Below are 8,337 nucleotides of genomic sequence, written 5' to 3'. Positions count from 1 at the left end.
TCTTTAGCTCTGTGGTGTATGTGTTACCTCTAGCTGTGTAACCTTTGGTTCACTTTCAAGCTAGCAGAGTAAATGAAGCTGCATCAGTCAGTTGTAACACATGGAGCAGTTTTATACATGTAAAGTTGACGTTTTAAACATCCAGCATCCAGAAGTATTTTATTGCTGTTGTATTGCTTCACTTCTCTCCTCTCTAACTCCAGCAGCTCCTCTACAACACTGAGCTGATTCTGAGAGAAACCACAAAGCCCAACAAACACTGACTCAGCAACAATCATGAGCAGAAAGATTCACCAAAATCTTAAACCAAATGTTTCCTAATCTTCATCCACTTTTCTTTAGAAGGTAAATGCTTTTAATACTGACACAAGAATGAAGTCTGTGTTTAGACAGTGTTCCACATCATTACATAGCTAATATCAATACACTTTAATAACGTCATTGTTAGACATGACATGAAAATACATTATAGTTTCACTAGGGAGATTATTCAGACTTTATAACAGAGCACATCTCCTGCTGCAGCTAAGACGGACACTTGCATCTTATAACAGGAAACATCACTTTCACCAACTTGGGTGTTTCTATTAAGCAACAGTTTACAGTTAAACATGTTAACCACATCTGGTATAACATCTCAGTTCAGTCTCTGTTCTCACCATTTATCATTTGGATGTTGGAGATGAGCCTCGTTACAGAACGGTAAGATGTTTTCTTTAGTTCAGACGATTTGTAATAGTTTATGAGAAAGAATATAGCTTAGAGTACATGCATATACATTTTATTATTGGTGCTTGTGTGTTGAAGTTGCTGAAAATTGTTTCTACCGCCATTGTTTCAGCAAAACTGAGACATATCAAAAACTTCAGTTTAACTTTACTTTTTTAATGTGGGGAGACGCCTGGAGAACATAGAGTACATGTGCACATGATACCTACCAAATAGCATACAACCCCAAATCAGAAAAAAAGTTTGTACAGTATGTTAATTAAAATTGAAACTGAAAACATACATACATACATCATCTAAACCGCTTATCCTTCTGGGTCGCGGTGGGGTGCTGGAGCCTATCCCAGCTGTCATTGGGCGGAAGGCAGGATACACCCTGGACAGGTCACCAGTCCATCACAGGGCAGACAGACAGACATACACAGTCACACACTCACTCACACCTAGGGGCAATTCAGCATGTCCAGTTGGCCTGACTGCATGTTTTTGGACTGTGGGAGGAAACCGGAGTACCCGGTGGAAACCCACGCAGACACGGGGAGAACAGGCAAACTCCACACAGAAATGACTCTGGTCGCCCGGCCGGGAATCGAACCCAGGCCATTCTTGCTGTGAGGCAACAGCACTACCCACTGCGCCACCGTGCCGCCCCGAAACTGAAAACAGTAATTTATAAATTATTGTAGTGACCAATTACTGGCTGGAACTGGTGCTGAGAGGCTCTGGAGTTGTGGCTGTGTAGACACCACATGTTAAGGCTTATGGTATCGCATGGCCGCTGACAAAGGGACTTATTGTGTTGTTTAGTGTTGCTTGTTGTTAGTTTTACGTTATGTGTATGTGTTGATTTGCCAATCTGTGCCTGGAAGTGGGGTTAATAAAATAGGTGTTGTGTGCAGGGTGGGGTTACCACCAGGGAGAAGTGTGTAGCTAGAGGTGACACCCCTCCTCCTTGTGGTTTCAATGTTCTGCACATGCTTTTTTTGCTGGTGTTTATAAAAGAGCACTTGTCGCAGCAGAGACATAGCAACTCCTGTGTCTTACTGTCTGCCGACAACACTTTATTCTTAACCTGTTTTACACTGAAAACAATCGAACACCACATTATTTGATGTTTTATCTCATAAGTTGTACTATTTTTTTTCCAAAATAAACACTTATTTCTGTTTTGATTCTTTCAACATATTTTAAAAGACAGTAAAGCAGTTACCACTTTGTAATGTTGCCATTCCTTTTCACAAAACTTAAAAGAAGTTTAGGGGCTTAAGACACCATGTGATGAAGCGTTTCAGGCATAATTTGGATAAGGTGTAATCCAGATGTAAGTTTTAAGGAGTGCAACAGTGCAGGATCTTCATTGTTACATTTTGCACACAGATTCTCTATTGGGGACAGATTGGAACTGCAGGCAGGCCTGTCCAGCAGCTGCACCCCTTTCTTTTGCAGCCATGCCTTTGCAATGTGTGCAGACTGTGGTTTTGCTTTATATTGTTGAAATATGCATGGGCATCCCCGGAAAAGATTTCATCCTTTCCCGGATTACTACTTTCTTTTTTTCTTTTTTTTTTTATTCGCATTTTTCATGATAAGTGGGTATTTGCATTTTCCATGGTGGGTGGGTCCACCACACTCAAAATGTATATGACAGCAGATATTTATTCTACATGCTGACATTTTGAGATAAATGATCATGTTCCATAATCTGGATATTTGGACTCAGTGTAGGAAATTATGCTTTAATAGTCTAATAGACTCATGCGTTACAAAACACAATCATTCAGGACTTCAGTTATTTTTGTTACATAGAATTTAATGTTTATTTAAGAGTGACAGTAGATGATGTTCTCTGAATTTGGGGATAATATTGTTTTTTAGTGGTTTTAAGGATTTCAAATTGGAATTGAAAAAGCAGATTGAATCTGCAAGATTTTGAAAAGTGAACATATATTTATTATTGTCAAGATAACAGATCCAAACTAAAAAATGATGCTTTTGTGTGTTTCTGAAATGTTATTTCTGAAACACAGAAATATCATTTCTGTCTACAACACTTTTTCATCACTGTTTCAACCATTTGTTCATTGTAAATATAGTAAAATAAAGTGTATATGGTTTGTGTTGAAAGACTTTCTGATCATAATCCAAATCAAAAAGGCTTTCAACACAAACCATATACACTTTATTTTACTATATTTACAATGAACAAATGGTTAAAACAAAGTTACTGATGAAAAAAGTCACGAGGTATTATATATACCATATTACATTGTATATTAGGAGCGATTCATGCAGAGATCCAGGTAGTTCAAGGAGTTCAGAAATTTAGTCATGGGTAACATTTTATTTGGATGGTCCACTGTAGATTCTTTGTAAATGTTGAGTATATATTTAAGTAACATTCAACTGAATTGTCATTAATGCCACTGAACTTGAAATTGAATGTAACTTAGATGGTTCACTATAGATGCTTTGTAAATGCTCAGTCTGCCTTTCAATAACATTCAACTAAATACCCATTAAATTCAACTGAACTTCAGTGTGTTCAGTTCAGTGTGAAAGAGTTTATTAAATCTGTTTTTAGAATGTTTAATCTCAAGAATGAGGATGTTAATTAAAATGCAGACATAATTGTTGTATCAGCATTAAAACATTTACTTTGTTAAAGAAGTCAGATGAAGATCTGGGAACATTTTATTTAATAATATCATTAATAAACTCCCACAGGCTGCTGGGATGAGGTCATTGAGAATGGCTCCTCCTCTTCCTCTGATCTTTCTGCTCATGATTGTTGGTGAGTCAGTGTTTGTTGGGCTTTGTGGTTTCTCTCAGAATCAGCTCAGTGTTGTAGAGTAGCTGCTGGAGTTAGAGAGGAGAGAAGTGAAGCTGTAAGCTACAGTAAATCTGACTGTCTTATGGGCTCCAGACTCTGTAATCAGCTTTTTCATGCATCATATGTTTCAGGAGCTTTTGGAACAGAGTGGAGTGTGAAGTACAACCAACAGGAAATATGTGCTTTAAAAGGATCCACAGTGTTTATGAATGGAACTTATACTCACCCAAAAAATCTTACAGTGACAAAGACTTTCTGGGGCATAGATCCAGTTCAGGGTGTGCAGCTGACTGATCTGAGTAAAAACCCAGATTATTCAGGCAGAGTCGAGTATTTAACTGGTGAACCGAAACACTTCTCCCTCAAACTGAGTGATGTAATGAAGAAGGATGAACATCAGTTCTGCTTCAGAATCATAACAAATATAGATAAAGAAAGATGGGCAGCTACACCTGGAGTTTATCTCAGAGTTACAGGTGAGTTAATCATCCCATTGTCCAGCTATAAGACACAGCTCTGGTTTCAGAGTAATGTTTCTTATTCATGTTGTTTTTTCATCACTGATTTTATTAATCTGCTCTAATGATGTTCAGCTTCTGTTCTGATTCACTCCTACATCATTTTATCTGTTCTTGCACCTGATTCACCTTCTCCATGTCAAACCATGGAAAACATGAATCCTTTAAAATTCAATGCTTATTGTTTGTAATCATTGTTATAGACTTCAGCAATTATTCCTCAACTATTATAACATGTTGTTGTTGTTGTTGTTGTTGTTGTTGTTGTTGTTGTTGTCAGAAACCTAATTTTTCCAAAATTGTAACTTTATGTAACATAGGGGCTGAGGCAGTTTGCAAGGACAAAGTTACTTTGTTAAGGGAGTTCTGATACTCATTGTTGTAGCACGCAGGGGTCAACACACAGGCAGGCAGGAAAAGACACAAATCCATATTCAAAAATAAGAAGGAGACTAGCAGGGGCTAAGCCAAACACAATAAGAACTCAAATGACAGGTCACAACACAGAGACCTCACAAACTCCCAGTGAAAACAAAGGGGTATATGTAGCAGTCTCAATATCCTTAGAATAAGCTGCAGGTGTGTGGGAGAAGTGGAGAGTGGTTTTGTCAATAACATCAATAATCACAGCAATAAAACTAAAAATAGGAAACAATCATATATAACTTTGCACACAGCAGTTCTGGTACCAAAGTGGATGTAATTTTTTATTTTTATTTTATTTTACGTATACACTCGTAAACAGATGCTGCGACTCCATGTTCCATTTAAAGATTTTTGCAAATACCTTCCTCCGTAGCAAATACGTTCCTCTGTACAATACAAAATTTAGCTCACCTACTACAGAAGAGGCTCATATACTGCATTGTTATCACTCGAGCAGCCAGTATTTTATAAAAAATAATCACTACACATTCACATCACTTTCCCATTTGAAAAAAAAGGCTACATTCATTTCACATTTTTTACTTTTCAAACTTAGAAATTTAGAGAAATCTCAGAAATGTTAACACTGAAATGTATTTAAGCTTTGGCCAGTGGGGGGAGCAGTGGACCTGATACTTAATCCTAAACTCCCCAAATGGGTTAAGAAATGCAGAATATTTTTATCAGCTCACTATCAAAACATCTGCAGGAATAAGAGAGCACTTTATGTAAATGATATGTTTATGAGGGCAAATTGGAGCAAAGCCAGTTACAACTAATATGTAAATAAGGTGCTTGGTTGTTTCCCTAGTATAGTCCAAAGTATATCTTGCTTGATTCAGGACAGTTAAATCTGCACTCATTTCTAACTTTGATGAATGAGAGTCACTGACTTTACAGCTGTACTGTCCTAACCTGATGGTCCTCTTGTTGTCTTAGAGCTCCATGTTGAAGCTCCTGAAGAAGTGACAGAGGAAGAAACAGCAGATCTGACATGTAAAACCACCTGCAGACTGACTGAACAAACATTCATCTGGTACAAAAATGGACATTCTTTAACCACAAAGACCATCAAGAACAACCAGCTCCACCTGCAGACAGTCAGCAGTGAGGATGCAGGCAGTTATAGCTGTGCTGTAAGAGGATATCAACACCTCAACTCTACTGCTCACAACCTCAGAGTCAGATGTGAGTTTAATTTTCTTTTTGCCTTCCTGAGGAGCTGATATGACTAATATTTATAAAATACTGCTGCCCTCTATGTAATCATGTCATCCATTTCTCTAGATTCTCCAAAGAGCGTCTCAGTGTCCATCAGTCCCTCTGGTGAAATAGTGGAGGGCAGTTCAGTGACTCTGACTTGCAGCAGTGATGGAAGCCCACCTGAGATGAACTACACCTGGTTTAAGGGATCAACATCAGTAGGAGAAGGAAAAACCTACAGCATTCCCAACATCAGATCTGAGGACAGTGGAGAATACACATGCCAGATTCGTAATGAACATGGAGAGAGAAACTCCACTGCTGTGCAGATTAATGTTCTATGTAAGCATAATCTTTCTTAGTTGGCTTGCTGAAACTTACACAAATTTAGAAATTTACAGTTTTCTGACTGCTGTACATCCTCAAAAGAGTGTCTCAGTGTCCATCAGTCCATCTGGTGAAATAGTGGAGGGCAGTTCGGTGAATCTGACCTGCAGCAGTGATGCAAACCCACCTGTGAAAAACTATGCCTGGTTTAAAGAAGGTGGAACCTCACCTGTAGGATCTGGATAGAATTACAGCATCATCAACATCACTGCTGTACTCACTGTAAAGCTCAGAATAAACATGGAGCTTAGACATCAGCTGCGGTGCCAGTCCCTTTTATAGAACCCATTTCATACTAAATGGTTCTTTGCATGATGAGATGGTTCTTCAGATTGATAGAAAATGTTGCTTATGTTTTTTTTAAGGAATCTTTTTGAAAAGGTTCTATATAGCACCAATGGGAAGCTTGGAACAATAGAGGAACTCTTTATGCTGCTACATAGAACCATTTTCAACAAGATTATAGTTTCTTGCTTAAATAAGGTTCTCTTTTCTAGAGAATATTATTATGCTGTTTATTCATTAAATCAGTTCTTTATTCATTCTCGAACTCATCTATTGATACATTAATACATTTGGTACATATTTTAAATGAAATGAGCCTCATAAATCAGTCTTCTGAATGTTGAGTGTGTACATCCCTCTACAGCCTACTCCGTGATGATTCTGTATGTAGCTGTTGGACTTGGACTTTGTATCATTCCAGTTTTTCTCACTGTAGTTTTGTGGAGGAGGTAAGAATAATAATGGAAAAAAGCATGAAGGTAAATAAGTTTAATTACTAGGGAAAATGTGTTACTTTGCACTCAAGTAATAAGCACTCGACATGCTGTTGTATGGTTCTATGTACCCATTTGTTTTCACACTTAACAAGGCAAATGATCATATTTGTATCATAAATGATAATGTCTATTATTTGGATTATTACAGGCTGTTTTCAGAGAGCAGGAGAAAGAGGCAGGATGGAAATATGGATCAACAAATCTATGTGGTGAGTTCTAGATATCAGGATCCTTTAATTCTGCTTTAAAATGAAAGTGTGTGTGTAATATATTAGTTCACAGTTATAGACTGAGAGCACTATCTGAGGTCCTGATTCTGACCAATGGAGGACCTGCAGTGGAGAGCTGTCTCTCATTCAGCCTATAGACACTTAGAAAAGAAGGTTCTTCAAGGGTTCTTTAGTAAAGCCAATGGCTCTTTTTAGAACCTTAAGTTATTTATAGAACCCATTTCATGCTAAATGGTTCTTTGCATGATGAAATGGTTCTTCAGATTGATAGAAAATGTTTGTTTTTTTTTAAAAAATCTTTTTTAAAATGGTTTTATATAGCACCAATGGGAAGCTTGAAACAATAGAGGAACCCTTTTTGCTGCTACATAGAACGATTTTCAAAAATATTTTATATAGAACCATACATAAAACATTCTCCATTAATCTAAAGAACCATTTCACTGTGGTGCGGCTGCAGTGGATAGCTGTCTCTTTTCATCAAAATGTAAAGTTGTTTGATGTTTATCTGTTTTTCTGCTCACGGTCTCGAACTCCCTGTCCTGCAGAATGTAGGCCAAACAGGCTGCAGCACTCCTCCTCCTAGTGACGATGACCTTAATTCTCCAGTATACGCAAATGCTACTGTGAGTTCCAGACATTAAACCTTATTAAACTCTTACAATCATTTTACGGTTTTATAGTATTGAGACACGGCATAGCAAGTAACAAAACGGGTCTCACACCATGCCCTAAAAGTAAGTGGGTTACACTTTACAATACTGTTTTGTAGTCAATAAATAACTAATCACGAACTAAACACTACATTACACTCATTAACACTCAAGTAACTACTCTTAACTATCAATGACTACTAATTAACTACTCAGTAGGTAATAGTGAACTAATGATTGGGTAGCAGAAAAGAATGATGTTTTCTTTTCTAAAGATGAGAGATGAGTAGACTGGCCTACTGAATACTGTGGTATTTTAGCAGTTGTCCCATTTGTAGGCTGATGTGCAAATTGGTTCACACTGCCAAATATGAGGATGTGTATTAGCCTTTTAAGGTTTCTGATCAAAACAAACTTATGAGGGACACCAGTCAGTACAGTGTGGTGTGATGCCCCCAGCCCTCTCTGAGGATTCCTGCTTCTGTGAATAGAAATGGAGGATATAACCCATTATATTGTAGAGACTGCACACTGTGTAGTGTATTTCACTACTGTTAGAAGTGTTGGAATACACTACAT

The 8,337-nt window shown here is 37.6% G+C and overlaps 1 long non-coding RNA gene across 1 annotated transcript; it reads left to right on the top strand.

Annotated features, from left to right (window-relative positions):
* Nucleotides 1-663: 663 nt before the first annotated feature.
* Nucleotides 664-3,795, top strand: LOC118797855. Its single transcript, XR_005005968.1, has 3 exons — nt 664-702; nt 3,454-3,520; nt 3,691-3,795. It is a non-coding gene; the product is annotated as an uncharacterized LOC118797855 (long non-coding RNA).
* Nucleotides 3,796-8,337: the final 4,542 nt, after the last annotated feature.

The sequence above is a fragment of the Colossoma macropomum genome, unplaced genomic scaffold (genome assembly GCF_904425465.1).
Source record: "Colossoma macropomum unplaced genomic scaffold, Colossoma_macropomum, whole genome shotgun sequence".
NCBI classification, from domain to species: domain Eukaryota; kingdom Metazoa; phylum Chordata; class Actinopteri; order Characiformes; family Serrasalmidae; genus Colossoma; species Colossoma macropomum.
The sequence above is the reverse complement of the archived record's forward strand: the minus strand, read 5'-3'. Positions and strand labels throughout refer to the sequence as shown.